Source organism: Dipodomys merriami, unplaced genomic scaffold (assembly GCF_024711535.1).
Source record: "Dipodomys merriami isolate MVZ:Mamm:240054 unplaced genomic scaffold, mDipMer1.0.p SCAF_2941, whole genome shotgun sequence".
NCBI lineage: Eukaryota > Metazoa > Chordata > Mammalia > Rodentia > Heteromyidae > Dipodomys > Dipodomys merriami.
In genome coordinates, this window is record NW_027204428.1 from 6,049 (window position 1) to 26,736 (window position 20,688).

A 20,688-nucleotide genomic window follows, 5' to 3' on the forward strand; every position below is an offset into this window, starting at 1 on the left:
TGTGCTTGGCCTTTGTCCCTTTGTGAAGAGTTGTTGTACGTCAGCCTAAGTGCCCATCAACAGATGAATGGATAAAAAAAGGTGCATGCTAATACAATGGAGTATTACTTCAGCCATAAATATGTATGAAATTATATGACATATGCAGGAAAATGAATTAAACTGGCTATCATCATGTTAAAGTAAGGCAGACAGAAAATATCACATATTTTTCTCCTATGTAGAATCTAGATTGATAAGTTCAATGAAAAGATAGGAACCTAATTGAGAGACCATTTTGTGGAGGAAGAATCAGATAAGTATGAAGTGGAGACAAGGGAAGGTGATGAGGGGACAATAGGATCAAAATGTTCTGTGTGTGTGTGTGTGTGTGTGTGTGTGTGTGTGTGTGTGTGTGTGTGTGTGTAGAAGTGTCATAATAAACCACATAATTTTGTACAACAACAGAAAAATATTGCATGAAGGAATATATGAGTATAGACATTCTATCTCCAGAAAAGAGATAATAAATGTAGCCAGGATACTGGTAGGAATGTATTTGTTCATGACAATGGAAATCAGCAGGGAAATGCCTCATGAAATGAAATTTTCCATACAATACAGCCATACGATGGCTACATACTAATAAGAACTTACCACAGAGCTATTTTTGTACTCACAACTATATTAGCATTGTACACAACAATCAAATCATGAATATAGCCTCAATGACCATCATCACAAGGATAAATAAACATAAAGATATTAAATACAGGGGCTGGGATAGTGGCTCAGTGGTAGAGCGCTTGCCTTGCATGCATGAGGCCCTAGATTCGATTCCTCAGTACCCGATAAGCAAAAAGAAAAAAGCCGGAAGTAGAGCTGTGGCTCAAGTGGTAGAGTGCTAGCTTTGAGCTGAAAAGCTGAGGGACAGCGCCCAGGCCCAGAGTCAGGCCCCACGACCAGATCCCCCCTTAAAGAAATATACTAAATACATTAGTATAACATACTTATAGACATTATATCAAATATTATATAGGCAACAGAGTATTACTTAGCCATAAACAGAGTAGAATTCTCTTCCTTTGCTAGAAAATAGATCGAATGAAAGGTTATCTTGTTAAATGAAATAATCTAGTCTCACAAAAGCAAATACTCTCTCACTATATAAATTAGAAAAAAAGAAAACAAAGGACAGTTTAAAAAGATCATGAAAGTAAAAAGAAGCATGGGAGCGTGGAACAGGGAGAGGGAAAGTGATAGGGTGAAGAGGAAGGGGTATAAATCAGAATAATGGATTAGATCAGCACTACTTACTAGACCCTATGGTGAAAATGAACAATACAACTTTTGAGTGGCAATGACAGAGCGAGGGAAGGGATAACAATCTTTAAAAACAAATACACTCTTTTTTTTGTCAGTTGTGGGGCTTGAACTCAGGGCTTGGCCACTGTCCCTGATCCTCTATGGCTCAAGGCTACTGTTCTACTACTTGAGCCATGATTCCTTTAAATTTTTGAGTGGATATTGGAGATAAGAGTCTTATAAGGACTTTTGTGCCTGGGCTGGCTTGGAATTATGATCCTAAGGCTGAGTAACTAGGATGCACCAGCACCCAGAGAGAAATGCACTCTTTTATATAACCCCTCTGTACATCATGTTCATGGTGACTCACCAGGTGCAGGTGACTCACACCTATAATCCTACCTACTCAGGAGGCTGAGATCTGAGGATCAAGGTTTAAAGCCAGCCCTGGCAGGAAAGTCCATGAGATACTTATCTCTAATTAACCACCAGAAATCCAGAGCGGTGCTATGGCTCAAGTTGTAGACCCATTTACCTTGAGCTGAAGAGCTCAGGGACAGTGCTCAGACCCAGACATCAAGCCCCATGACCAAAAATAAATACTAATCAAATAAATAATCAAATAAATAAAGCACAAAAAGGAGAATAATAGAGTGACAAAGAGGAGAGACAGAGAAAATGACAGGGTTAGAGACTGACTCAAGACCAGATGGAGAGGGAGAGGAAATGGAAGCAGGAGGTGAGGGGAAGAAGGGAAGGGGAAGTGCAGTAGGAGATGGTATGTGGTGGAAGAAGAGGATGGAAGAGAGATGGTAAAGCAAGAAACAATGGGAAAAGGGAAGAGATGAAAGAGAAGGAGAAGGAACAGAAAGACGAGAAAAAAAGCACTGATAGCCAGCCCAGTACCAGCACATACTCAGAAAAACACACAAAAAGGAAAAAGGAAAAGAAAGAACACTGAGACATTATGAAAATCAACAATATTTCCATCCCCACCCAGCCTCTTCACTGAACACTGCTCCTTAAGGACTTCGGGATTCCTTAGCTTCCTCCGCAAATCTCTCCTTCTGTATCACTGCCATCTCTGTCTATCAGCAAGCTGCCCATCCTTTGCCCAATGTGGCCTACATTGCTTCCCTCACCAGAAACCCATCTCATTCTTTGATCTGAGCTCTTCTCCTCAAATACCCCTGAGCTGGGCCATTGATTTGACGAGAGCTGTAGCCCATCTCCTCGTGAATTCCTCCTCAGTTGGCTTTGCTAGCTCAGCCTCCTGACCCCAGTGCACACATAGCAAAGACCAGGTGTGCCCAACTCCTCCCCATCACACCCTTGTCTCCCAAGGGTAGCATCAGCCCTCAGCAGTACCTCTGTGTGGAAAGTCTGATGCCTGTGGATGAATCAGCAAAATAATCCTGGGGCAAAGGGTCATATTCAGTCTTACCAAATTTCTCTATGTCCTAGGAAGGGTCCATCCACAGGTACCATTGTAACTCCATGGTTTCTCAGGTGTCTTGCTTCCTTCCAAGGCTTCTCTCCTCTAGTTGAATGGAAGAAAAAATGTTTTATTTTGTATACTTTGTAATGTCAGACATCACCTTTGCAAGTTTAGAGTGTTCTAATATTTGAAACTCAGTTTTCTCCCCACTGTGGTTCCATGAGGACAAAAATCATGCCCTACTAGTCTTCCATGAGACCTATAGGCTTCCCCTGGGAACTGCCAGGGGAAAGGAAGCACCATGCCCAAAGCCTGGTGCTCTGGGAAGGGGGTGTCAGCTGAGGGCCTCTCTGGGGACTCACAGGATCTCTACTAAGATCAGACACCTCTCAGGGCTGACCCCCTAGCACTGTGAAAATGTAATTCTCTACCTGTCCATTCTCCACTTGCAGCCCAAACCAACACCCTTTCCTTCCCCAAACATTTGTAAGTTGTCCCTCACACAAGTACACAAATTCCTTTGTAAAAACAAAGAAACCAACTGAAGGCTGAAGGCTCATGTGTGTAACCCTAATTATTTCACATGCTGACACTGAGAAGATTTCAGATAAAGCCAGCTTGGGCAGACTCCATGTCCAACGCAGTAGAAATATCAGACCTAGAGGTGTGACTCCACTGGGAGAATACTAGAGAGAAACATGCCCATGGCCAAGAGAGAGAAACTGAGGGAGGGAGAGAGAGGGATGGAGAAAGAGAACTCAAATGAACAGAGAGAATAACAGAGAAAAATACATACATACACACATACATAAAGACAGAGAAACAGATTCAGGAGAAAGGAGCTCGTTAGAAGGAATGGAAAATGGAGAAAAAATGATTAGAAGGAGGAGAGTAGGGGAAGTCAAGGAATGTGGGCATAAGAGAGATGACAGACAGTAGAAGGAGGCTGCAAGGAAAGGACACAGAGGGAAAGGAGACAGAAAGAGAAAAGAACAAACTTCAAGCCTTACTTCCAGCACACTCCCAAATGCATACACATGATAAACTAAAAGAAAGACAATAAAAAGTATGGAAAAATAATGGACATAACAGTACTTCCCTCCCCACCCACCCTTCACTGAAAACTGATTGGTGAGGAGTTCTGGATTCCTTACATTCCTGCTCTCAGCTCTCCTGCAGCATCAGTATCAACCCTGTCTTGCACCAGGTACCCATTATTTGGCCTATTTTGGCCCTTATTTTTTCTCTCACCAGAAACCCATCTCATTCTTTTCGAAGAGTTCTGTTCCACAAATACCCCTGAGCATTTCCACTGATCCACCAGGAACCCCAACCCTCCTTCTTGATGTTAATCTCATCAGTCTGCTCTGCAGTCTCAGCCTCCTGACCCAGTGTACACATATAAAACACCAAGTGTGTCCAACCCCTCCCCATCACACACTTGTCACCCAAAGGCAGCATCACTCCTCAGCACTGCCTCTGTGTGCAAATCTAATGCCCTGGCTGACCTAATACAAATATCCTAGTAGTGAAGGCTCATATTCAATCTTACTGAATTTCTGTTCTTGTGGGAAGCCAGCCATCCTACGCAGGGTCCATCCACAGGTGTGATCTATCCACAACCCCAGTCCATCCAGCCCCATCCATCCACATGCACAGTAGATCACCATGCTTCCTCAGTTGAACTGTTCCTTGACCACCTCTACCTGAAAGGAAGGGAATGTATTTTAATTCAAACACTCGGTCATTCCAAAATTGAACTCTTGATTTCAGAATGTTCAAATATTAAAACTTGGCTAAGTTAGATCTTTGGTTCTGTAAGGGGAAGAACTGGGCTCTGAATTCCTCTATGTGGCTTAGTCTTTAACTGGGAACTGCCAGGGGAAAGGAAGAACCATGCCCAAAGCCTGCTGTTTTGGGAAATGGGGAGTCATCTGTGGGCCTCTCTGGGGACTCATAGAATCTCTACTAAGACTCTAACACCTTTCAATGCACTTGTACAGTGCACAAGTTAACCTTCCTTGTCCATTTACACCAACCCACCATCCTCTTCCTCCCAAAACGATTTGTAAGGTAACCCTCACACAGTGGTTCCTCAGAAAAGTACACAAATCCCTTTCATATGAGAGAACGAAACCTTTGCCGTACCAGACTAACAAAGCCCAATGCATTCTCTGATGCTGTAGGCTCTTGCCTGTGATCTTACCTATCCCACAAATTGCCACCTAGAAGACTGCATTTACAGCAAGTCTGGGAAAATTAAGTAGAGAAATGCAAACCTGGAAGTGTGACTCAAGCAGTGAATCAGACATGACCATGAAAACTGAAAGAGAAAGAAAAAAAGGGAGAAAGACAGAGAGGGAGAAGGGGAGAGATAAGGAACACCAGAGAGCAGGAAGAGAAGGTGAGGGAATGAGAAGAGGGCATGAGAAGAGGGAATGAGAATGAGGGCATGAGAAGAATAAGAAGAGGGACAGGGGAAATAGAGTAGGAGTAGTTATGGGGGGCATAAAAACAAGGTTAAGAGAGAGGGCAGAAGGGGGAAGGTGAGAAAAGTGGAGAGAGTACAGAGAAGGAAAGGAAACAGAGCATAAGAAAAAAGCATGGATGTACCAGCACACACTCACAAACACATATACACAACAAACAAAACTGAAAAAATAAAAGAAAATGGATTGAGAAATCATGGAAATCAATGGTAATTCTCTCCCACCCCACTTCTTCACTGAAGAATGGTCCATGTGGAATTCAGGATTCCTCAGCTCCTGTCATTTCTCCTTTACATTTAGTGTCCACCCTGTCATTTCTCATGTACCCATCTTTTCCCTCTTGTGGCACTCATTGAATTTTTCACCAGAATCCCATTTTGTTCTTTCATGGGAGATCTGCTCTCCCCAAAGAGCCCTGAGCAGTACCACTGATCCACCAGGAGCCCCAGCCCTCCTCTTGCTGCTAAACTCATTAGTCTCCTCTGCAGGTTCAGCCTCCTGACCTATTGTACACATAGAAAAGGCCAGATTTTCCCAACTCCTCCCCATCAAACACTTGTTACCCAAAGGCAACATCAGTCCTCAGCACTGCCTCTGTGTGCAATTCTAAATGCCCTAGGTGAACCAATACAAATATTGTAGTGTGAAGGCTCATATTCAATCTTAACAATTTTTTTTCTTGTGGGAAGGCAGTCATCCCATGCAGGGTCCATCCATGGGTGTGGTCCATCCACAACCAAAGTCCATCCAGGCTATGTCCTTCCATAGGCCCCAGTTTATCTCTATAATTCCTCAGGTCTCCTGTTCCTTGATCACCTCTAGCTGAAAAGAGGGGAGTATGTTTTAATCACTTTGTGATTCCAAAAAAGTCATCCTTCCCTGTCCATTTACACCAACCCATCACTGCCTTCCTTCCACAACCATTTGTAAGGTGAACCATACACAGTTGTCCCTCACATAAATACACAAATACCCTTTCAAAATAGAGAAACCAACCTTTGCCACACCAGATTAACAAAGTCAATTGCATTCCCTGATGCTGTAGGCTCTTGTCTGTAATCCTACCTATCTCCCAAGTTGACAACTTGAAGACTGCATTTACAGCAAGGCTGGGAAGATACCATCTTCAAGTAACTAGAGAAATGCAAGCCTGGAAGCGTGACTCAAACAGAAGAGAACCAGACATATCCATGAAAACTGAGAGAAGAAAGAGAAAGACAGAGAAGGAGAAAGGGAAAGAGGGAGAGATGTGTAGAGAGAGAAGGAGTGAGGGAGGGGGAGGGAAAGAGAGTGAGACAGATTTAAGAGCAGGAAGAGAGGGAGAGGAAATGGTAGAGGGTAGGAGAACAAGTAGAGGGACAGGAGAAGTAGAATAGGAGTAGGTATGGGAGGAATGAAAACAAGGGAAGGGAGATGGCGGGGCAAGGCAGGGGGAAGGTGAGAAAAGTGGAGAGAGGACAGAGAAGGGAAAGGAAACAGCATAAGAATAAAAGCACTGAGATGTAGCAGCACACACTCACAAACACATACACACAACAAACATACAAAAGGAAAAAATTAAAGCCATCTTACAAATCAACAGTAATTCCTTCCCACCCACCTTCTTCACTGAAGAACGGCCCATGTGGAATTCAGGATTCCTCAGCTCCCTTCTTAACCTGCCTCCTGTCACTTCTCCTTTACATTTAGTGTCCACCCAGTCATTTACCCTGTACGCATCTTTTCCCTCATGGAGCCCTTATTTGGTCTCTCACCAGAATCCCATTTTGCTATTTCAGGGGAGATATGCACTCGAATAGCCCTGAGCTGGACCACTGATCCAACAGGAGCTCCCGTCCACCTCCTGCTGAAAATCTCATCAGTTTTCTCTACAGGCTCAGCCTCCTCACATCAGTGCACACATAGCAAAAGCCAGGTGTGCCCAAATCCTCTCTATCACACACTTGTCACCCAAGGGCAGACAGCAGGAGCTTGCACCAAACCTTCTCTGTGGAAATCTCATGGCCCTGGCTAAACCAATACAAATAACCCAGTGCTGGAAGGACATATCCAATCTTACCGAATTTTCCCTCACGTCCAGATGCAGTCATCTCAGGCAGGGTCCATCCACAGGCACCACTATATCTTCATACTTCCTTAGGTCTCTTGCTCATTCACAGGTTTCTCCACCTCTTGCTGACAAGGAGGAAAAGTATTTAATTCATACATTTTTGTCATTCAGAATGGGCTCTGGATGTTCAGAATGTTCTCAGACTTGAAACTCTGTTCTCCTAGCAAGATGATTCGCTAAGGAAAAAAATTGGGCTCTGGTATTCTTCCATGAGGCCTAAAGACCTCAAATAAGAACTGATCAAAGCCTGGTGTTCTGGAGAAGGGGGTGTCAGTGGGAGGACTCTGCGGATGCATAGGTTCTCTACAAAACCTCTGACTTCTCTCTGTGCTGACATACTTGCACCATGCACGTTTTTTTCTCCCTGTCCATTCTGCCCCAAAATCCATCAACCCTTTCCTTCCCCTACCATTTTCAAGCTGTCTCTTACACCTTGATGGACAGCCCTCAGATAAGTACCTAAATCCCTTTTCTCAATCAGAGAAACAAACCTGTGCAACACCAGGTTAACGAGGTCAGAAGCATTGCTGCTGATGGTGGATCATGCCTGTAATCATAGTTCTCCCAGAAGCTGATGCTCAGAAGATCACAGTTAAAGCCATCCTGGGCATACTCCATTTTCAATTAAGAAGAAAAATGTTGGCTTGGACTCAAGTGACTCAAGTGGTAGAGCACCAGCTATGAACATGCAAACTCAAAGAGAAAGATATAGAGGGGTAGGAGAGAAAAAGATTTGAGGCAGAGGAAGAGAGAGGAAACAGAACAAGAGAAGAGGGAAAGGGGAAGAAGAGGAGAAGATGAATGACCTGGAGGGAAGTTAGCTGGAAAAGGGGAGAGAGACAGGCAATGGAAAGAAAAAAGAGACAGCAAAGGAGACAGAGAAAGAGAAAATCACTGAGTTCAAGTGCCAGTACCAGCACACACTCACAAACACATGCATACAACAAACAAAAAGAAAGTAAATAAAACAAAAGGACTGAGACAAGATGGAAATCAACATTACTTCCCTGCCCACCCTCCTCTTCACTGAAGATGGTTCCATCCAGAGTACAAGAGTCCTTAGCTTCCTCCTCTCAGCTCTCCTTCAGCATCAATGTCAACACTGTCTATCACCAAGATGCCTGCTATATGACCACTCTGGCCTCACTGCTTCTCTCACCAGAAACCCATCTCATTCTTTGAGAAGAGTTCTGTTCCCTAAATACCCCTGAGCGGCACCACTGGTCTACAAGGAGCCACAGCCTTCCTTCTGCAAATCTCATCATTATGCAGTGCAGGCTCAGCCCTCTGAGTCCAGTCCCCTCATAGCAAAGGCCTGCTGTGCCCAAGTCCTCCCCATCCCACATTGTCACCCAAGGGCAGCATGGGCCCTCAGCACTGACTCTCTGTGCAAATATAGTGCCCTGGCTGAACCAAAACAAACATCACAGTGATGAAGGCTCACATCCACTCTCACCGGATTTCTGTTCATGTGGGAAGGCAGTCAGCTCAGACAGGGTCCATCAACAGGCACCATTATATAGGCATGCTTTCTCAGGTCTCCTGTTCCTTCACCACCTCTAGGTGAAAGGAAGGGAATTTATTTTAATTCATTCACTTTGTGATTCCTAAAATGGAGATGTGACATTTAGAATAGTTGAATATTTGTGCTGGGAAGGTGGCTCAGTGGTAGAACGCTTGCCTTGCATGCATGAGGCCCTGGGTTCGATTCCTCAGCAAAAAGAAAAAAGCCGGAAGTGGTGCTGTGGCTCAAGTGGTGGAGCACTAGCCTTGAGCTGAAGAGCTGAGAGAAAGTGCCTAGGCCTGAGTTCAGGCCCCACGACCGGACCCCCCCCACAAAAAAAGAATAGTTGAATATTTGAACATCAGCTCCCCCAGCATGCCAGTTTCCTCAGCAGAAAAATTAGGGTCTACTCTTCCATGAGGCCTAGACACTTCCCCTTGGAACTGCCAGGGGAAAGGAAGCATCATGCCCACAACCTTGTGCTCTGGGGAAGCGGGTGTCAGCTGGGGGCCTCTCAGGAGACTCCCAGAATCTCTACCAAAATAGAACATTCAGCGCTGACCCTTTGTGCAGTGCACATGTCCCTTCCTCCCTGTCCATTTGCACACTATGCCACCACCCCCTTCCTTCCACAACCATTTGTAAGGTGTCCCTCACACAGCTGTCCCTTACATAAGTACACAAATCCCTTTCATAATAACTGAGAAAACAACCTCTGCTACACCAAACTAACAAAGTCTAATGTGTTTGCCTGATGCTGGAGGCTTTTGCCTGTAATCCTAGCTATCCCACAAGTTCACCTGTAAGATTACAGATACAGCAATTCTAGGAAATTCCATCTTCAATTAACTAGAGAAATGAAAGCCGGGAGGTATGACTCAAGTGGTAGAGAACCAGCTATGACCATACAAACTGAAAGAGAGAAAGAGAGAGACAGAGAGAGGAGAGACAGAGAAACAAACATTGTCAGAGACTGATTCAAGAGCAGGAAGAGAGGGAGACCGAATGGAACAGGAAGATTTCAGGAGGAGGAAATAGGAAGAGAAGAGGAGAGAGAAGAATGAAAGGGGAAGAATACGAGGAATGTAAGAGGGAGAAAGAAAAGTAGGGAAGGTAGATGGAATGGGGTGGAGAGCTGAGAAGGGGAAGATAAGGAGAGAGAGTAAAGGAGACAGAGAGAAAAGCACTGAGTTCAAGTCCCAGAGCCAGTACAGGTGCACAGACACAAACACACAACAAACAAACATGGAGAGAAAAGAAAAAGCATTGAGAAATCAAGGAAATTCACAGTACTTCCCTCCCCACCCACCCTCTTCACTAAACACTGGTCCATGTGGAGTTCAGGATTCCTCAGTTCCTTTCCTGGCCATCCTCCTCTGAGTTGTAATACAGCATCAGTGTCAGTCCTGTCTTTCAATAAGGTGCCCATCCTTTACCCTCTTTTGGCCCTCCTTGGGCTGTCCTTTGGCCCCTCCTTTTGGCCCACCAGAATCCCATCTCATTCTTTGAGGGGAGATTTGCTTCCCAAATGGCCCTGAGCTGAATCTGATTTACCAGGAGCTCCAGCTCACTTCCTTCCACAAATGTCATGTGTGCTCTGCAGGTTCAGCCTATTGACTCAGAGCACAAATAGCAAAGGCCACGTGTGCCCAACTGCTCCCCATCACTCCCTTGTTAAACCCCCCCCCCCCCGGTAGCTGAGCCAACACATATAACGCAGTGGTCGAGGGCCACATCCAATCTTACCGAGTTTCTGCTCATGCTCAGAAACAGTCAGCCCAGCCAAGGTCCACCCACTAGCAAAGCCCACCCAGGCATCCATCCACAGGCACCACTGTATCTCCATACTTTCTCAGGAATCCTGCTCCTTCACAGGTTTCTTCACCTCTACCTTGAAGGAAGGGGTATCATTCTACTTCATATATTTTGCCAGTCTAACAGGAACTCTGGTTGTTCAGACTGTTCTCTTATTTGAAACACAGCTAACCCAACATTCTGGTTCCCCTTAAAGAAAATGGGGGCTCCTGGGGAGGGGGAGAAGTTGCAAATCAAACAACCTGTCTAGGTAATAGGGTCTCTTTGACTGTGAGCAAATAAACAAGTCTGAAATAAGGGATTCTTGGATGATGGTATTATGTTGGGATAATGATGAGGTTTAGATAGAAATCACACCCACAGAAAACTGCATTGAATAGGAGGAAAGTTGGGGCAGAAACCACTGACAGTGTATGGGGTGAATGGAGACAGGTCCCTCTCCATTCCCAGTGAAGATTTGCTCTTATGTTCCAACCCAGCCAGTGTACCTAGTGTGCTCAGGAGTTGTACCCTTTCACCTGAAGACTGCTGAAAGAGAAGCAGAGTCCAGGATGCCTCTTGCCCCTCAGATCCATGGGCTCCTATAGCATCAAGGGTCTCACTTTAAACCTAAATAAATGAACTAGAAAGTAAATAGGCAGACAAGCAACATACATAAAAGGTGAGATGATGACCTGCTGCAGCATTTGGGACAAAAGCATCTTTAGTGTTCAAGGGACAAATGTGAAAGGTTGTTCAATGAAGTGACAATACTCAAGTAAGGGATCGATGTGGAATTAGCCAGCTCAGAAAGTACAGGCAGCTTGAGATCACCTTTCAGCTTATCTTTTAGCATTGGAAAGCCAGTGCAGTGTCCTTTCTTGGGAAGGAATCCCAGCTGGAGAATCCCCTAGCACTTGTCACACAACCTGGCCATGCTGGCCAGAGACTTCTGCAGTGTGAACTTTCTGCATGACTCCTTCTCCTCCTGCAGCTCTTCAAATCCACACCTCTCAGATTTTCCACAACCCAGTTAGAGTCACCCTGAAAGTCTGAGTTTGGTGGTTTTCAATTGTGCTGTTTCAGAGTTCTGCACCACTTTCTCTGGGACAGCTTTACTTTCAATCTGTGGACATTACTTTGGGGCCTTCACACAGCAGCAGATTCTGCGAAATATGGTGACTATCCTGTTAGCCACCCTCCTCCAGCCCTGTCTAATATTCCACCTGGGGGCTGTGGCCTCCCCCTAAGGCTGCCCAGAGGGAAGGGCATTTTCCACTGAGTGTGAATGCTCCATTCTGTCAAGCAGCTAAAAGAATCCTGGCCCAACATTAAGCTGGAACTGTAGCTCTGCAGGGAGTAGAGAGGAAAGACAAGCAGACTGGCACTTCGGGTTTTATTGAGAGGTAACTGATCATCATCATTGTGTAACTGAAATTCTGAGGACAAGCTGAAGGCGTTATGTCCTGCAAAAAAGCTGGCTCTCCTTTGTGGAGGGAGAGTTGTGGTGGGATTGTCCTCAGGAGTTGTGCCAGATGGACTATCCAAAAGCATCAGTTTTGATTCCACAATTCTGGCATTCTCTTTTAAGTTTTCTTGGATGAGCAGGTAGGTGCCCATGGCTTCATTGAATTCTCTGTCCTGGATTGCCTTTTCAATGCCAGCTACATTGTACCCCATGTCACACATGACTCTGACAATGCGATCCAGCTTGCCAGGCAGTGGCTCATCAGGAAGCAGGCCAAATCCCACACCTAGAGCCAGCCATGGGTGTTCCATTATCTCCTCAATAGCAGGCCTCAGATTGAAGTCCACAGTCAGCAGTTTAGAAAGGAGATCTTGTCTCTTTGCAGATAGGTGAAGGGGAACAGTGTACTGGCCTCTAGGACTTGTAACCCTATGTCAGCCATATTACTCCCCTCAAATGGGAACTTTCTCATTGTCATCACATACAATAGCACGCCTAAGTCCCAAATGTCCACCTGGTACCCATCGAACATTTTGTGTAGGAACATTTGTGTAGGTCACCCTGTCACTCAGCCCAAATTCACTGACCTTGACATTGAGATTGGCATCCAATAGGATGTTGTTGGCCTTCAGGTCTAGGTGTGCAATTCCATTCTCATGAAGGTAGTCAACAGCACTCGTGATCTGTTTGAATAGCCTCCTGGCTTCAAACTCTAAAAGGTAGCTGGAGGAGGATTTTTTGATCCACCTCAAGAGATGACCCCGAGTGGCCAGCTCAGTGACAAGGTACACACAGTCTTCATTCTCCATCACCTGGAATAATCAGATGATGTGTGGGTGACGTACAGTTTTCACAAAGGCCACCTCATTTTCTATCTCATGGCTTTCCAGCTCTTTCTTTCAGAGAACTTTGACCACCACTGTGGTGTCTGTGAGGCGGTGATGGGCCAGATTGACATAGCCATAGCAGCCATAGTCGATGATCTCTGTCAAGTTGTACAGTGATCAACTCCTTCTTGGGGGAAGAGCTAAAGGAGACTTTGTTGTACATTACCATCTTTCAGCTGAGATGACAAGTGATCAAGCTTAACTATTACCTAAGATGATCTCAATGAAGTTGCCAACTAATAAATCTTACGAAAAGGTAAACTAACAAGTAAATACAACCCCCAGACTAGTAAATGAAATCCCCAAACCCAAACAAGACAAACACAACCCCCATACCCAAAGAAAGCAACCAAGTAGCTCTGACTTAGTCCAGCGGGTCACCAAGGAAAAGCTCCCAGTGCTGTAACTGACAGAGTTGGAGGGCAATTGCCTCTTATGTATCCTGCTGGGCATACCTCACAATGGCCTGTGACATCAGGAGGAACTGGACCAATCAGAAGTCAGGCCATTGACATCAGTGAGAAAATGGGCCAATCAGAGCCCAGGGCAAACCCACCGGCAGTTATGCACTTGGGCCAGGAGGATCATTGTCAAGGAATTCTGGGCCCATCCACAGATGCTTCTACTGCTACCATGGCAACCATGTGAGGACCACGAGGACATTGGCCAATGGCCCTTGTCCTACTTGGAGACTAGGCATTCTAGGATGGCCACGGTGGGGACATCTCTCAGTGGAGCCTATCCTTGGGCAGAAGTGAAAACACTGCCCTTTTCACTTAACATGGTCTATATCTAATTACAACCTACCCTGAGATTGGAGACTTTGTAATGACTCAACTCAGCTTCTAAATGAGAAGAGACCAGACACCCAGGATTAAATGATAGTTTTATCCAGATCTGTCATTCTCATTTCTGTTCCTAGTTTGTATGGTTTCCTGTGCTTCTTTGTAACTTTTTTTTCATGTTTTTTTTTCAATCTTTATTTGTCCCTCACAGGTCAGAAAAAAAGTAATTTGCTTTTATATCTTTAGTACAGTTGTGTCAAATTTTAATATAACTGTTCTAATAAAAACCATATATGAAATATAAGTATCTCAGAAGCAGACTCCGATTTTATGGACCTGAAGTTTATTCTACTTGAGAGGTCATTTATTCATACATATAAATATATGTATATATGTATACATACATACATACATATATATATGTATGTATGTATATATATATATATATATATATATATATATATATATATAGGTCATGGAGCTTGAACTCTGGACCTGGGCGCTGTCCCTCAGTTCTTCAGCTATGGGTTAGCACACTACCACTTGAGCCACAGTGCCACTTGTAGTTTTTTGGTGGTTTATTGGAGATAAGTATCTAATGGACTTTCATGTCTGGACATTCTTTCAATTGCTATCCTCAAATCTCAGTCTCTTGAGTAGCTAGGATTGCAGGCATGACCTAGCACTGGCAAGATATCTCACAGGTTTTTTTTTTTATTATGAAAATATTGTACAGAGTGGTTACAATTACATGGGCAAGATAATGAGTACATTTCTTATCAAGCATTGTAGCCTTTGTTTCCCCTTCCCATCCCTTCTCATCCTCCATCCCTGCTCATCCTCCCTCCCACCCCCCCCCCCCCGGCACCAAAGTTGTCAAGTTCGTTTTGGACACAACTACTTGTATATCTCATTGTTGCAATGGTTCCACCTGTATCCCTAGTTAAATGATTTGTTTTTCCCCTTCACCTCTACAAATTATACCAACATCAAATACAGTGAAAGCAGGGGTTATACTGTGGGGGAGGGCCATACAAAGCAACAAAGAAATCATCTTATAAATGTGTTAGAAACAATTGCATGAAAGAAAAAAAATTGAATACATATCTTAGGGTTCATTTCCCTAACATCACCTTATCTGACCTTTTCTGCTTGACTCAGACATATACTAGATATTGCAAATAAGGGAAACCATGGGACCTATGTTTCTTTGGGCCTGGTTTATTTCACTTAATATAATTTTTTCCAAGCCTTTCCATTCCCTAACAAATGGGGCAATGCCATTCTTTCTGATGGAGGCATAGAATTCCATTGTGTATATATATATACACAACATTTTCTTGATCCATTCATCTACTGAGGGGCATTTGGGTTGGTTCCATATCTTAGCTATAGTAAATGATTCTGCAATAAACATAGTCGCGCTGGTAGCTTTAGTGTGGTCTTGTTTGTAAACATTTGGGTAAATGCCCAAAAGTGGGATTGCTGGGTCATAGGGGAGCTCTATGTGGAGTCTTTTGAGGAACCTCCATACTGCTTTCCAAACTGGTTGAACAAGTTTACACTCCCACCAACAATGCAATAAGGTTCCATTCTGTCCTCATCCCCTCCAGCATCTGTTGTTATTAGAGTTCTTGATTTTAGCCATTCTAACTGGGGAGAGGTGGTATCTCAATGTTGTTTTGATTTGCATTTCTGTTATGGCTAGGGAGGTTGAGCATTTCTTCATGTGTCTATTGGCCATCCTTCTTTCTTCTTCAGAGAAGTTTCTCTGTAAGTCTTTAGTCCACTTATTTATTGGGCAGTTGTTTCTTTGAAGATTTGTTGTTGGGGGATTTAATTTTTTGAGTTCCAGGTATATTCTAGATATGAGACCCTTGTCTGTTGTATGGCTATTAAAGATCTTCGCCCAATCGGTGGGCTTTCTATTGATCTTGCTAGCTATGTCCTTTGCCTTGCAGAAGCTCTGCAACTTTATGCAATCCCATTTGTCCAACCTTTCTTTGATTTGTTGTGTTTCAGAGTCTCTATTCAGAAAATTTCGGCCTGAGCCAAGGAGACCTAGGGTTTCTCCTATTCCATCCTGTAATGTTTTCAGAGTGTCTGCTTTGCCTTCGAGGTCTTTGATCCATTTGTAGTTGATTCTGGTGCAAGGTAATATATAAGGATCTAGCTTTAGTTTTCTACAAGTTGTTAGCTAATTTTGCCAGCACCATTTACTGAAGAGGCTGTCTTTCTTCCATTCTATTGTTTTAGCTTCCTTATCGAAGATTAGATGGCTATAGGTCTGTAGGTTCATTTCTGGGTTTTCAATTCTATTCCATTGGTCCTGAGGTCTGTTCTTATGCCAATACCAAGCTGTTTTGATTACTATGGCTTTATAGTAGAGTTTGAAATTTGGTATTGATATTCTTCCAGCAGTGTTCTTTCCGTTGAGGAGCATTTTTGCTATTCGGGGTCTCTTATTGTTCCATATGAATTTTTGGATTGCCTCTTCTATTTCCTTGAAGAATGAGGTTGGAATTTTGATAGGTATCGCATTGAATTTGTAGATAGCCTTGGGAAGTATTGCCATTTTCACGATGTTAATCTTTCCAATCCAGGAGCATGGGAGTTTTTCCCATTTTCTAAGTTCTGTTTTGATTTCCTTTTTCAAGATTTTAAAGTTTTCATCATAGAGGTCCTTCACTTCTTTGGTTTAGTTAATTCCTAGGTATTTTATTTTTTGTGGGGCTATTACAAATGGAGTTACTTTCCTAAATTCAGCCACACTTTTCTTTGGCATACTTTTTGTTGGCATACAGAAAAGCCATTGATTTTGGGGGGTTAACTTTATACCCTTGACAGGTAATTTCTTACTGCTTTTTGCCTGTAGTTAAGTTTGACAGAGGATATGGAAAACAACTTTTATGACTTCAGTGGTAAAAATAAATGTTCTGTAAGTCATACAGAGCAGGATTCTGGACAGCTAGCATAAAATGTTGCATACTGAATTTATATAAATAATTTTTAAACTACAGAGATTTTATACTAATATATACTAAAAATATTTTCTCAGAAAAAATTGACAATGCTAGTAATAATCTTAACCCACTTGTCATGTTTCTGGAGAGCAGGTTTAAGAACACTGAAAAAAATATTGCATCTTGACATGCTCAAAGCAATGAACAGCAAGTAAATAACAATCAAAACTATGAGGTACTGGTTTTAAAAATTAAATTATTCATACGGTGAAGATAACAGAAATATTTTTTTAAATCCTAAAGAAAATCTACTTTTGTCTCTACAATGCCTTTAATGAAAGCCTGTAGTTGCACATAACATAAAAATTCTCACAAAGGTTGTATAATTTATTTGCATTTCCTTTATAATGACCATGATTAAATCTGAACTATTGTAAGCAAACCACCATCTGGAACCACATCGAATCAAGATTCTATTTTCCATGATGACCGATCAAGGAAAACTTATGCAGTTGTCTACTTTGCAATATTGTGTAGCAATGTGATTAGATAATCATTCAGAGCCATGAACCAGGCTAACTGGAACATAAACAAATACACAGTATGAAACTTGGAAATGTTTCAGTAGTTTGTTAGATCCTCTTGACTCAAATCACTCAAGCTCTTTGTAAAACAAGATTGAAACTTGGTGTCAAGTGTTTCTTAAGTCTATGCTAAAAGAGGGGTATGGAAAAATAGGAAAGTAAGACATTTTATAGGCATGTTATAGGGTCATAGGAGCACTTCAGGAAGAGAAAAAATAGCAACATAGGAAATAACCTGCAAACTAAATTCTTCAATAGCCATTGATCTATATTATTGCATCAACATCATCATTGTGAATTGGGCTCACCTCATCCAAAAATAGACTCTGTTGAGGAGTAAAGTCTTCAAGCTGAGATATCAAAGGAGAATTTTACAATAAAATATTTAAGGTAGTATTAATAGAGAAAATTTAGGCAGCTAGATGAAGGTAAAAAAATGCGTTGATGGAAATTATCCTGCAACAGACCAAAAAAGCTTTATAAAAGCAAGGAATACTCTAAAGCCACTGTCTTCCAAGTCCTCAGAAGCAACCAGCCTTACTTGGTGACCTCTTGACCTTGAACTTGTAGTCTCTGGACAGAGACGGTAATTTTTTTTGTTGTTAAAACATCTGATTTCTGGTTCTCTGTTATAGATATCCAAAACCTTAACAGACTAAAAATTATGCACTAAATCTATCTCAATAAACAATTTGAACTATTTGTCTTTTTAGACTCTGGGCACATATGCAGTATATAAAAGGACTAGGAAAAATATCATCAACCCTCAGTGAACTATTAGGAAAAAAAGAACTCAATTAACTTCATATTACTGCCCTCTTAAATGTCATGAGAATGCTAAAGACAACAGGAAAGAGGAAAGACTATAGCCAGACACAAATGGATCTTCACGGTAATCCTAGCTACTTAGGAGGCTGAGATCTGAAGATTGGAGCTTAAAGCCAGCCTGAGCAAGTCCATGAAACTCTTTATTTCCAATCAACCACCAAAACCCAGAAGTGGAGCTGTAACTCAAATGGTAGGTAGAGGGCCAGCTTTGGGGGAAAACATGGCTGCTAAGGGATAGTACCTAGGCCTTGAGTTCAGCCCCAGTACTAGCATTAAAAAAAAGAAGAAAAAGATAGTAGTATTTATTTATGGTACCATAAAGAATCGTTCACAGCAAACATGGAAAGTTGTTCAGACAACCATTTTCAAGTAATGTAGAGGATGATATGGTTGGTAAAAAGCAACAAGGACTAGATGTGAAAGAATGCTGAATGGCATGAATGAGTAGTAATTATTAGCAATTAATTGGTGGCCATGATACAAAGTCTTTAAGGGGAAAAGTGAACTCAACTACATAGTACTGTCAATAGCAGTACTTCTAAAAACTGACTTGAGTGAGAAATGAAAATAGCAAACAATAATATAAAGCATTAAAAGGTTGGGAAGTAGAAGTATGGCTCAATTTTTACAGCATCAGCCTCAACAGAAAAAGCTCAGCAAACATGCTTATAAAGCCCAGTACCAGCATCAGAAAATAAATCCAAATCAACACTTAGATTGAGGTGTTTATAACAATGTTCCTGGTGAGTGGTATTAATACAAGTCTAAGTTTTGAAATAAATATGTTATTATATATGAAAGTCTTTTTTTGTCAGTCATTGAACTTGCACTCTGGACCTGAGTGTCCCTGAGCTCTTCAGCTCAAGGCAAGCACTCTACCATTTGAGCCACAGTGCCACTTCCAACAGAAGTCTTTAAAAATGGATTCTACCTGGGTGATACTAGAAACTCACTCTGATTACTATACAAAGGTAATCGACATCATTTTTGGAGAGTGGTTTGAACACTTAAATACCTGCTTATCTGAAACCACTATCTCTAAGTTATCACTGGATAGACATAGCTTCATTTTTTTTCTTGTTACTCAAGATAATTTTATCTTCAGTATATGTATCTGTACTATCCAAGGAACTTTAAAATAGATATAACTGTAGGTACATTTAAATATTCATTTATATTTAAATGCACCACTCTGTTTGATATGCCACAGATAACCTTACTGTCTACAGAAATCTCTTGGCATTGAGCCTTGGCTTCTTTTTATTGCCATATATTTGTTTATGCTTATGCTTGGATGCTCTAATGAGATTATAAATCCCTTGAGGACTATGGATTATATCATTGCTTTATCTGTTCTTTGCAAATGGTATAGTATCCTGAAGAGTTATGATTAATATTCTTAAGGAAGAAAAGATGAAATTACTTTCCTGTTACCATAAGATGCCTGTTTATTCCACCTTCCCCAATCTGGTTTTTTTTTTTTTTTACAAATATACGCTTGCCTTATAAATGATTGTAAGAAATCTCTAAGTGCTCAGGTCTGATGTTATTTTTTAGCATGAGAGGTAGAGACTTTTTTAAAATTTAATATTATGTTATTATAAGGGTGATATCAGAGGGGTTACAGTTACATAAACAAGGTAATAAGGACATTTCTTGTCAAACATTGTTACACCCAACATTGTTTTATGTTTAACATAAATTAAATTCCATTTGTTATTTTGAAAAAAATGTTTTACATTGCATCATATATGAAAAGCAGATATAATCTACTAATAAAATAGATGTATTGAATAGAATTTAGATCGAATAATCTATACCTGCACCTTACGCACTGAACTATCCACCCAACTACCAAAGCTGAAGTGTAATTTTTTCTTATGGCACTTTCTAAAAAATGATTTCAGAGAATGATAGAAAGCAATGTGGTGTGAGTCTATTTTTCTGTTGCATTACAGGTTAATCATAGTGTAGTAATAGCACAAGCTATTTTGAAGGGTGGCATGCTCACTAGACAGAGATACTAATCATGTCTTGAGTCTCTTAAAAACCTGCGCACTACCCATCCTTAAGCACACACATATACCTTTGTTCAGCACTAAAAGCAAATATCTGTAATGTTAAAATTATGTCTTTGGAATGATTAACCTTGATTTTTGCACACTTTTAGCTCCCCCTTTCTTCCCTTTCTTAGGATCTGTTCTGACCTTGCTGAAGGAGTTCTATATGCTATTTCTTTGCAGTAGTTTTGGGGGAAAAGTAGTGAGATTTTCATAAGGAAATCTCTGACACCTGTCAAGCTGGTTCTCACACATTTTCTATGTTCCAGTCTCAACATTTCAAACACTTCAGTGCTTCTTACATCTCAAGAATATGTGAGTATGCAGAAACACTCCAACAGTGCTAAACTTAAACAGAATCATTTATGAATGCCATCTTGGCACTAACTAGTAAATTAATTACAAATTCATATTCTCTTTTGGTTTGTCCTCAGGTTAAATTTGATGCCATATTTCCAATTTTTATTTCTGAAAGGAAAGTTCAATTTCTTGTT

General features: G+C 41.8%; 1 long non-coding RNA gene across 2 annotated transcripts; it reads right to left on the reverse strand.

The window, feature by feature from the left end:
• Window positions 1-204: 204 nt before the first annotated feature.
• On the reverse strand, window positions 205-13,393 carry LOC138839155 (uncharacterized). 2 transcript variants are annotated; one of them, XR_011375884.1, is made up of 6 exons: window positions 13,311-13,393; window positions 12,675-12,899; window positions 7,813-8,880; window positions 7,271-7,386; window positions 4,275-4,428; window positions 205-2,824 (listed from the first exon to the last, which is right to left on the reverse strand). It is a non-coding gene; the product is annotated as an uncharacterized lncRNA (long non-coding RNA). The 2 variants fall into 2 exon arrangements; XR_011375883.1 differs by lacking the exons at window positions 12,675-12,899; window positions 13,311-13,393 and having other exon boundaries at window positions 7,813-9,160.
• Window positions 13,394-20,688: the final 7,295 nt, after the last annotated feature.